Here is a 12,253-nt window from a genome sequence, read left to right as displayed (position 1 = left end):
ATGCACTCTCAACCATTTGAAATAAGTCATGCTAAAACAATAAATACTAAGCATATGACAAGAATAACATCCAACATGACATGACAAAGTCTATGCCACAGTCTAGACAAGCTTCCATTTGCATCACTATAGTCATGAAATATTTTACTCGTAACCAACACCAATCAACTTATTTGAAATAACTCTCAGAGATGAAATACAATATGGACCAGATATCTAATCATACACAAATAAAGAATACTAATGTGCTCTAAACAAAATTCAAGTGAAAGAACAAGAGCTAAAGGCAGTACCCGAAAATTAGAACACTCGCAGAACATTGACAGCAAAAACTAGAGCGTTCTATGCAATTAAAAAGGAGTGAGTGTTTCTCCAAAACAAATATGCCGGGATCCAACATATGCTACAGAAAACAAAACAAAACAAAACAAAAAAAATAAAGACTCCAAGAACAACACATAGCGTATGAAGCAATAAAAATATAGCATAGAGAGATGACATGTTATTGTTGATGAAGAGGGGATGCCTTGGGCATCCCCAAGTTTTGATGCTTCTACCTATTGAATATGTCATTGGGGTGCAGGGGCATCCCCAAGCTTGAGCTTTTGTCCATTCTTCATCTCATCACATCATTCTTCTTTCCCTACACTTGAAAACTTCCTTCATACAAAAACTTCTCACAATTCTTTATTAGCAGCATTAGTACAATCAAAATAAACAAATCCACTTGTGTTCAGTACTAACATATATCAAACATCTATTAAAGCATAAGATACTGTAGAAACCTTTCAAGTAGTTCTCTGATCAAAAGAACTCAAAAAGAAAGATATTTAAGAGGCGAACCCAAATAGTGCAGAAATCTGTCAAAATAGAACAGCAGGTAAATATTGAAATTTTCAAAAATTCTTTGTTGCTTATCTCGAAAAGTGGTCAATTAACGAATGTTAGATAATAACCTGGGGCATATTCATAAAAAATGGCAGCTCAAAATTACGCTCTAGCTATTTTTACGAACTTTTATGATAACAGCACAGAATCTGTTTTCAGGACAGCAACTTTCTCAAATATTACTTTCTTCCTATTAGAGGCTATTATTGGCACAAACATGAAATAAAAATGATAAGGAGAGATCATTACAGTAGTAATAACTTCCAAGACGCAACAAAAAGAAAAATTATTGTAAATAAAACATGGGTTGTCTCCCATAAGCGTTTTTCTTTAACGCCTTTTAGCGAGACGCAATAATTTGAGAAGATGCTCACATAAGAAATATGAATTGATGAAAAAGAGAGCATCAAGGAGAAAATATGAAACACATTTAAGTCTAACCCACTTCCTATGCATAAGAATCTTGTACACAAATAAATTCACAAAGAACAAAGTGACAAGTATAGGAAGATAAAACAAGAGTAACTTCAAAACTTTCAGCATATAGAGAGATGTTTTAGTAACATAAAAACTTCTACAACCATATTTTCCTCTCTCATAATAACTTTCAGTAGTATCATGAATAAACTCAACAATATAACTATCACATAAAACATTCTTATCATGAGCCACATGAATAAAATAATTATTACTCTCCACATAAGCATAGTTATTCTTATTAATTGTAGTGGCAGCAAATTCAACAAAATAGCTATCATTATTATTCTCATCACCATAATCATCAGATATAGGAAACATATTGTAATCATAATTAATTTTCTCCTCTAAAGCGGGGGAAGTAAAAAGATCATTTTCATGAAAACTAGCTTCCCCAAGTTTAGACTTTTCCATAGCATTAGCAATAATGGTGTTCAAAGAATTCATACTAATATCATTGCCATTAGCATGAAAATAAAGCTTCATAGATTTTGAAATTTTTTCTTCGAACACTTCATGTCCTAACTCAAGATAAGTACTATAAAGTTCTCTAATTTTTTGTTGTTTTCCATTAAGCCTAACTAGTGAAAAATAAAAACAAGAAACATCAACATAGTAAGCATGGAATAAACTAAGAAACAAAAATAGCAGCTATAATAGAACTATTTTTTTATGTTTTTGATATAAAGAAAACTATAAAATAAACTAATTTTTAATGTGTTTTTGATATAATAAAGCAAACAAAAAAATAAAGTAATCTAAGAAAACTATAGCAAAGTAAAAAACATTGGAGATGAGAGACTTCCCATGTAGAAATCCTCTTTCTCCCCGGCAACGGTGCCAGAAAAAGTCTTGCTGGCGTGCACTAGTAGTACGCAGTCACGCTGTTGGGAAACCCCAAGAGGAAGGTGTGAAGAGCACAGCAGCAAGTTTTCCCTCAGTACGAAACCAAGGTTTAATCGACCAGTAGGAGAAAGGCATGACTTCTGAAGGTGTTGCTGACTGACTAGTGGCAGGGCGCACTGCCGGTGTCAGCAACAACGTGGAACCTGCTCACAATACAACCCAAATACTTTGCCCCAACTTACAGTGAGGTTGTCAATCTCACCGATTTGCTGAACACAAAGGATTAGACGTATCGAATCGAATGAGATGTTTGCAGAAAGTAAACAGAACATGATTGTAGTTGAATTTATCAGTAAAGAAAATAGGATCGGGGTCCACAGTTCACTAAAGGTGTCTCTCCATAAAGAAATAACATGTTGGGTAAACAAATTACAGCTGGGAAATTGACAGAATATCGATCGATACATGACAAGATGATTACTATGATAATTTGGTATTGGGAATTACAACATAATACATAGACCGTAATCCAACTACGTCTATTACTAATAATCCAGCTTCAGGTTAGCGTCCACACCCCTTCCAGTATAAAGTTGCAAACAAGAGACTATCGTATTAAGCAATGTGTGTAAAGTAAATAATAGAATTACCCTTGGATAAAATATTTTTGGGTTATCCCTAGTAGAAACATCACATCTACAACCTTAGAAGTTATAAAGTCACTCTCCCAGGAAACTAGAGGCATGAACCTACTATCGAGCATAAATACCTCCTCTTGGAGTCACAAGTGTCCACTTGGCTAGAGTTTCTACTAGCAACGGAGAGCATGCAAGATCACAAATAACATATGACATGAATATATAATCAATCTCAACATAGTATTCAACATTCATCGGATCCCAACAAACCAAACATAGAGGATTACATAAAGATGATCTTGATCATGTAGGGCAGCTCACAAGATCGATACATGAAGCACAAAGTGGAGAAGACAACCATCTAGCTACTACTATGGACCCATAGTCCAGGGATGAACTACTCACGCATCACTTCGGAGGCGAGCATGGCGATGTAGATGCCTCCGGCGATGATTTCCCCCTCCGGCAGGGTGCCGGAAAGAGCTTCAGAACCCCCGAGATGGGTTCGACGATGGCGGCCGCGATGGAACTTTTTGTGGATGGAGGCTCAGGTATCCAGGGTTTTCCCGAGAAGATGTATAAATAGGCGAAGGATTGAGGTCGGTTGGGCGCCTGGGGAGGGCATGCCTTGGCGCGGGCCCAGGCTTGATCGCGCCAAGGGCTGGTGTGGGTGCCCTGGTGCGCCTCTTCGTCCCCCCTTGGTAAAATATTGACTTTGGCTTTTGTTTCGTCCAATGCTGATAATATTTGTTGTACAACTTTTCTGAAATACAAAAACAGCAGAAAACAGGGAACTGGCACTGTGGCATCTTGTTAATAGGTTAGTGCCGGAAATCATGTAAAAGTGCAACAAAGTGTAAACAAAACACATATGAATTGGTGTAAAATAAGCATGGAGCATCAAAAATTAGAGATACGTTTGAGACGTATCAGTACTCACCGCGGTAGAGGATGCAGTCATTAATGCATGCATGTATCTTTTGCACGTCTAATCCTAGAAGGCAGACATCCTTCTTCGCTTCGTACGTACTTGCGGGCAATTCGTTACCCTGATAACCCACAAGTATAGGGGATCGCGGCAGTCTTCGCGGGTAGTAAAACCCAAATTTATTGATTCGACACAAGGGGAGGTAAAGAATACTTATAAGCCTTAACAACTGAGTTGTCAATTCAGCTGCACCTGGAAAAGCACTAGTAACAGGGGTGATGTGAAAGTAGCAATGATATGAGAGCAATAATAACAAGTAACACGACAGACAGTAATAGTAACACAGAGGCAATGGCACCAGAAAATAGTTGATACTACTTCCAATGACATGTAGAACGAGGATATGATGATGAAAGATGGACCGGGGTTCCCAGCTATCTACACTAGTGGCAACTCTCCAATAACAAGTGTTGGGTGAACAAATTACGATCGGGCAATTGATAGGATTGAAATAGCATTAAGACAGAATATCAAGATCATTAATCATGTAGGCATATTTTCCAATTATAGTCGTACGTGCTCGCAATGAGAAACTTGCACAACATCTTTTGTCCTACCAGCCAGGTGGCAGCCGGGCCTCTAGGGAATCTCATTGGAAATTAAGGTACTCCTTTTAATAGAGCACCGGAGCAAAGCATTAACACTCCATGAAAACATGTGATCCTCATATCTAAGCCTTTCCCTCCAGCTTGTCCCAATTTCTGTCACTTTGGGGCCTTTGGTTCCGGACATAGACATGTGCATACAACTTGTAGATACAATCTAAGCAATAAGTATAGAGCTTAAATCTAAGATCATGCCACTCGGGCCCTAGTGACAAGCATTAAACACAACAAGATTGCAGCAACAATAACTTCATAAACTTTGTAGATAGACAATCATAACGTAACAATCCATCGGATCCCGACAAACACAACACCGATTACATCGGATGAATCTCAATCATGTAAGGCAGCTCATGAGATCATTGTATTGAAGTACATGGGGGAGAGAATACCAACTAGCTACAGCTAGAACCCGTAGTCCATGGGGGAACTACTCACGGAGCATGATGGAGGCGATGGCGTTGATGGAGATGGCTTCCGGGGGCACTTCCCCGTCCCGGCAGGGTGCCGGAATAGAGACTTCTGTCCCCCGAATTGGAGTTTCGCGATGGCGGCGGCGCCCCTGGAGTCTTTTTGGAGTTTCGTCAAGTGGTACTGCGTTTTTAGGTCGAAAGGGGTTTTATAGGCGAAGAGGCGGCGCAGGAGGGTGCCTGGGGGCTCCTCACCATAGGCTGGCGCGGGCCCAGGCCAGGCCGCGCCGCCTTATGGTCTGGTGGCCCTCTGGCCCCTCTCCGACTCCCCTTCGGTGTTCTGGATGCTTTCGGGAAAAATAGGAGGTTTTGCGTTGATTTCGTCCAATTCCGAGAATATTGCCCGGACAGCCTTTCTGGAACCAAAAACAGCAGAAAACAGGAACTGGCACTGTGGCATCTTGTTAATAGGTTAGTTCCGGAAAATGCATGAAAACATTATAAAGTGCAAGCAAAACATGTAAGTATTGTCATAAAACAAGCATGGAACATCAGAAATTATGGATACGTTGGAGACGTATCAGCATCCCCAAGCTTAGTTCCTGCTCGTCCCGAGCAGGTAAACGATAAAAAGAATAATTTCTGTAGTGACATGCTACTTACATAACCTTGATCATACTATTACAAAGCATATGAAATGAATGAAGTGACTCAAGGCAATGATCTATAGTTGCTAACAAATAGATAACATATAGCAAAACTTTTCATGAAGAGTACTTTCAAGACAAGTATCAAAAGTCTTGCACAAGAGTTAACTCATAAAGCAATAAGTTCAAAGTAAAGGCATCGAAGCAACACAAAGGAAGATATAAGTTTCAGCGGCTGCTTTCAACTTGTAACATGCATATCTCATGGATAATTGTCAACACAAAGTAATATGATGAATGCAAATATGCAAGTATGTAAGAATCAATGCGCAGTTGACACAAGTGTTTGCTTCTAAGATGGAAGGAATTAGGTAAACTGACTCAACATAAAGTAAAAGAATGGCCCTTCGAAGAGGGAAGCATTGATTGCTATATTTGTGCTAGAGCTTTGGTTTTGAAAACATAAAGAGAGCATAAAAGTAAAGTTTTGAGAGGTGTTTGTTGTTGTCAACGAATGGTAGTGGGCACTCTAACCCCCTTGCCAGACAAACCTTCAAAGAGCGGCTCCCATTTTATTTTTATTTTTGTGTGGCACTCCTTCCAACCTTTCTTTCACAAACCATGGCTAACCGAATCCTCGGGTGCCTGCCAACAATCTCATACCATGAAGGAGTGCCTTTTTATTTTAGTTTTATTATGATGACACTCCTCCCAACCTTTGCTTTCTCAAGCTATGGCTAACCGAATCCTTCGGGTGCCGTCCAACAATCACATACCATGGAGGAGTGTCTATTTTTGTTAATTAATTTGGGACTGGGAATCCCATTGCCAGCTCTTTTTGCAAAATTATTGGATAAGCGGATGAAGCCACTAGTCCATTGGTGAAAGTTGCCCAACAAGATTGAAAGATAAACACCACATACTTCCTCATGAGCTACAAAACATTAACACAAATTGAGAAGCATTTTGAATTGTTTTAAAGGTAGCACTCAAGCAATTTACTTTGGAATGGCAGGAAATACCACATAGTAGGTAGGTATGGTGGACAAAAATGGCATAGTGGTTGGCTCAAGTATTTTGGATGCATGAGAAGTATTCCCTCTCGATACAAGGCTTAGGCTAGCAAGGTTGTTTGAAGAAAACACAAGTATGAACCGGTACAGCAAAACTTACATAAGAACATATTGCAAGCATTATAATACTCTACACTGTCTTCCTTGTTGCTCAAACACTTTTACCAGAAAAATATCTAGACCTTAAGAGAGATCAATTATGCAAACCAATTTCAACAAGCTTTACAGTAGTTCTCCACTAATAGGTTTAAGCTACATGAAAAAACTTAATCATGATCTACTTGAGAGCTCAAAACAATTGCCAAGTATCAAATTATCCAAGACATTATGAGGCATTTTCTGTTTCCAACCAAATAACCATAACTATTGTAGCTTCCAACTTTTATCATTGAACATTAAAAGTAAAACGAAGAACAAATGTTCATATGAAAAAGCGGAGCGTGTCTCTCTCCCAAACAAGGATTGCTAGGATCCGAATTTATTCAAACAAAAACAAAAATAAGAACACACAGACGCTCCAAGTAAAGCACATAAGATGTGACCGAATAAAAATATAGTTTCAATAGAAGAAACCTGATAAGTTGATGAAGAAGGGGATGCCTTGGGCATCCCCAAGCTTATACGCTTGAGTCTTCTTGAAATATGCAGGGATGAACCACGGGGCATCCCCAAGCTTAGACTTTTCACTCTTCTTGATCATATATCATCCTCCTCTCTTGACCCTTGAAAACTTCCTTCACACCAAACTCGAAACAAACTCATTAGAGGGTTAGTGCATAATCAAAAACTCACATGTTCAGAGGTGACACAATCATTCTTAACACTTCGGACATTGCTCGAAGCTACTTGGAAGGTAATGGAACAAAGAAATCCACCCAACACAGCGAAAGAAGCAATGCGAAATAAAAGGCAGAATCTGTCAAACAGGAACAGTCCGTAAAGACGAATTTTATTGAGGCACCAGACTTGCTCAGATGAAAATGCTCAAATTAAATGAAAGTTGCGTAAATATCTGAGGATCACTCACGTAAATTGGCATAATTTTCTGAGTTACCTACAGAGAATTAGGCCCAGATTCGTGACAGCAAGAAATCTGTTTCTGCGCAGAAATCCAAATCTAGTACGAACCTTACTATCAAAGACTTTACTTGGCACAACAATGCGATAAAAATAAGATAAGGAGAGGTTGCTACAGTAGTAACAACTTCCAAGACACAAATATAAAATAGAGGTACTGTAGCAAAATAAACACATGGGTTATCTCCCAAGAAGTTCTTTCTTTATAGCCATTAAGATGGGCTCAGCAGTTTTAATGATGCACTCACAAGAAATAAGAGTTGAAGCAAAAGAGAGCATCAAAAAGCAAATTCAAAACACATTTAAGTCTACCCCACTTCCTATGCATAGGAATCTTGTACACAAATAAACTCATGAAGAACAAAGTGACAAGCATAAGAAGATAAAACAAGAATAACTTCAAAATTTTAAGCATATAGAGAGATGTTTTAGTACCATGCAAATTTCTACTACCATATTTTCCTCTCTCATAATAGTTTTCAGTAGCTTCATGAACAAACTCAATAATATAACTATCACATATAGCATGCTTTTCATGATCCACAAACACATAATTTTTATCAAGCTCAAAAATAGTGGGATTAAGACTTTCAAACTCACTTTTATCAATAATATGACAAGATGATTGATCAATCTCAAGAGATATGGGACTCATAGATAAAGTCAAGAACTCTCCAATCCCATTTTCATTAGTAGTACAATTAATATTATCAAGTAACATAGGACCATCATCTAGAGCTTTATCATAAACATTTGCCAAGCAAAATTCTTTAGTACCATGCATTTCGACCTCAGGCACAAACAAAGCATTATCATAAGATTTATCAAAATAGCATGGATTATCATAAATAACAGTAGCATAATTATTTTCACAAGTTTTACTCATAGGTAGAATTTCAAGAGAATCCACAGGAACATAACATTCAACCTTTTCCGGTAAGCATGGAGGACAATCAAATAGTGTAAGAGATAAAGAGTTACTATCATTAGAAGGTTGGCATGGGTAGCTAATCCATTTTTCCTCCTTTTGTTCGTCACTCTCCTCTTCTTTTTCATCCAATGAGCATTCAGGTTCATCAATTTCCTCCTCTTTTTCATCCAATGAGCTTTCAGGTTCATCAATTCCTTCTTCCACAGGTTCCTGCAAATTGTGAGTGCATTCTTGTGCATTAATGTGTCTCTCTTTATAATCAAGGATATAAGGATTCCTACTGTAGCATTCTATGCAAGAATTAAGGATAGTAGAGACATAATCTTTAAGGTCCTTACAAACAACACAAGTTTCATAATTCTCAACCATGAAGGATTCTATCTCGGAGGCTCCCATAAATAAGACAAATTGTTCTACCTCTTCGAACCCATAATGAATATAGCAATTCCGATTATAGTTCTTAATTAAAAATTCCTCACTAAAGCCACATTGAAATTTAAGATGTTTAGTATCCCGTTGAGAGCAACAGTTTATATCATGGCGTTTAAGCAAGATTTTAGCAATTGTATTCAATTTTTCTATCATAGCACTCATTATTTTACCAGTTCTTGATTCTCTATAATTATTATAACATTCTATAAGCTCCAAGTAGGTTGTTGGTTCTCCCATAACAGCAGTTTTTAATTTTTAGGTTTTTCAAATTTTTATGGATTTTTGGGTATATGAGAAAAATAAAACAAAACAAAAAGAAACTAAGCAAAAGTAAACTAAGCAAAATAATACTAGACAGAAATGAACTAAGCACAAATATACTAGACAAAAGTAAACTAAGCAAAACAAAATAAAATAAAACAGAGAGAGAGGTAGAGTGTACTCCCCGAGTGAACTTATGAGTAGAGCTATGCCTCCCCGGCAACGGCGCCAGAAAACGGTCTTGATAACCCACAAGTATAGGGGATCGCGGCAGTCTTCGCGGGTAGTAAAACCCAAATTTATTGATTCAACACAAGGGGAGGTAAAGAATACTTATAAGCCTTAACAACTGAGTTGTCAATTCAGCTGCACCTGGAAAAGCACTAGTAACAGGGGTGATGTGAAAGCAGCAGTAATAGTAACACAGAGGCAATGGCACCAGAAAATAGTTGATACTACTTCCAATGACATGTAGAACGAGTATATGATGATGAAAGATGGACCGGGGTTCCCAGCTATCTACACTAGTGGCAACTCTCCAATAACAAGTGTTGGGTGAATAAACTACAGTCGGGCAATTGATAGGATTGAAATAGCATTAAGACAGAATATCAAGATCATTAATCATGTAGGCATGTTTTCCAATTATAGTCGTACGTGCTCGCAATGAGAAACTTGCACAACATCTTTTGTCCTACCAGCCGGTGGCAGCCGGGCCTCTAGGGAATCTACTCGGAAATTAAGGTACTCCTTTTAATAGAGCACCGGAGCAAAGCATTAACACTCCATGAAAACATGTGATCCTCATATCTAAGCCTTTCCCTCCAGCTTGTCCCAATTTCGTCACTTTGGGGCCTTTGGTTCCGGACATAGACATGTGCATACAACTTGTAGATACAATCTAAGCAATAAGTATAGAGCTTAAATCTAAGATCATGCCACTCGGGCCCTAGTGACAAGCATTAAACACAACAAGATTGCAGCAACAATAACTTCATAAACTTTGTAGATAGACAATCATAACGTAACAATCCATCGGATCCCGACAAACACAACACCGATTACATCAGATGAATCTCAATCATGTAAGGCAGCTCATGAGATCATTGTATTGAAGTACATGGGGGAGAGAATACCAACTAGCCACAGCTAGAACCCGTAGTCCATGGGGGAACTACTCACGGAGCATGATGGAGGCGACGGCGTTGATGGAGATGGCTTCCGGGGGCACTTCCCCGTCCCGGCAGGTGCCGGAACGGAGACTTCGTCCCCCGAATTGGAGTTTCGCGATGGCGGCGGCGCCCCGGAGTCTTTTTGGAGTTTCGTCAAGTGGTACTGCGTTTTTAGGTCGAAAGGGGTTTTATAGGCGAAGAGGCGGCGCAGAGGGTGCCCGGGGGCTCCTCACCATAGGCCGGCGCGGGCCCGAGCCGGGCCGCGCCGCCTTATGGTCCGGTGGCCCTCTCGGCCCCTCTCCGACTCCCCTTCGGTGTTCCGGATGCTTCCGGGAAAAATAGGAGGTTTTGCGTTGATTTCGTCCAATTCCGAGAATATTGCCCGGACAGCCTTTCTCGGAACCAAAAACGAGCAGAAAACAGAACTGGCACCGTGGCATCTTGTTAATAGGTTAGTTCCGGAAAATGCATGAAAACATTATAAAGTGCAAGCAAAACATGTAAGTATTGTCATAAAACAAGCATGGAACATCAGAAATTATGGATACGTTGGAGACGTATCATACCCCCTGGAAGCTGCTTCTTAATTATTTTCAGCAACTTTTCAAATCCTGAGTCAGTGATACCGTTCTTTGCCTTCCATTGCAACAATTCCAGTGTGCTACCTAGCTTTTTCTGGCCATTTTCGCAAGTTGGGTACAACAATTTGTTGTGGTCCTCTAACATTTGGTCGAAGTTCAACATTTCCTTTTCAGTTTCATATTCTCTCCTAGCATCAGCAATGGCCCGACCAAGATCATCAGCTGGCTCATCTAGTGCCTCTTGATCTTCTGCCTCAATGTCTTCATTGCCTTCTGATGGAAAACAACCCCCCTTTCAGTATCACCGTATTCAGTGAACATGGGATAATTTTCATCATCCTCTTCTTCTTCATTGTCTTCCATCATAACCCTTCTTTCTCCGTGCTTGGTCCAACAATTGTACTGGGGCATGAAACCGGACCGCTGCAGGTCGCTGTGAATGGTACTCGGGGAAGAGTAATTTATGACATTCTTACAGTCAACACATGGACAATACATAAAACCAGCATGTGTGTTTGCATCAGCCACGTCGATAAAATTTCTCAGGCCCGAAGTGAACTCGTCAAAGCGTCAGTCAATGTACATCAATTGCCGATTCATCTGCATGATATAATTGAGCTTATCAAAAACCATTACAGAACATCATGATTAGTGAAACAATGTATATATATACACATGCATTTTATCAATGATAGATGAAAGAATAAAGTTGTTAACCTCGATGGAGAAGAAAAAAGACAGTTACGTGTTGCTTGTTTTGTGTGAACTTAAGTGGCAAAAGCTCTTAGGCATTCCATCGAACACGTCTTGTGCATATGAAGAGGGCAAAGCAACATACACCTCTCTTGTGCAAAGAAGTGAAAAATGGTTAAGTGTGGCTCACACTTGGGCAGGGGCAAGGTATATGTAGGCAGATGAGCACTTGGTTCCGGTTGGTAAGGCAAACCGGGACCAAAGGGTAGGACTTTGGTCCCGGTTGGTATTAGAGGGTTTAGAGGTCTGATACAGCCTGCCACGTCCTGTTGCAGCCCTTTAGTCGCGGTTTGTATTCCATAGATCCCAAACGAACCGGAACCGTAGGATGCCATCGCGCCACGTCAGTCGAACCGGGACCAATGCTCCCTACTGATCCCGGTTCGATTTAAAACCGATACTAATGCTCTCAGGGGTGCCGAACAAAAACCATGTTTTCTACTAGTGAAAAAAAAAACTTGAAGTAGGTATGTA

The sequence above is a fragment of the Lolium rigidum genome, chromosome 1, assembly GCF_022539505.1.
Source record: "Lolium rigidum isolate FL_2022 chromosome 1, APGP_CSIRO_Lrig_0.1, whole genome shotgun sequence".
Taxonomy (NCBI): Eukaryota; Viridiplantae; Streptophyta; class Magnoliopsida; order Poales; family Poaceae; genus Lolium; species Lolium rigidum.
This window is presented reverse-complemented; position numbering follows the sequence as displayed.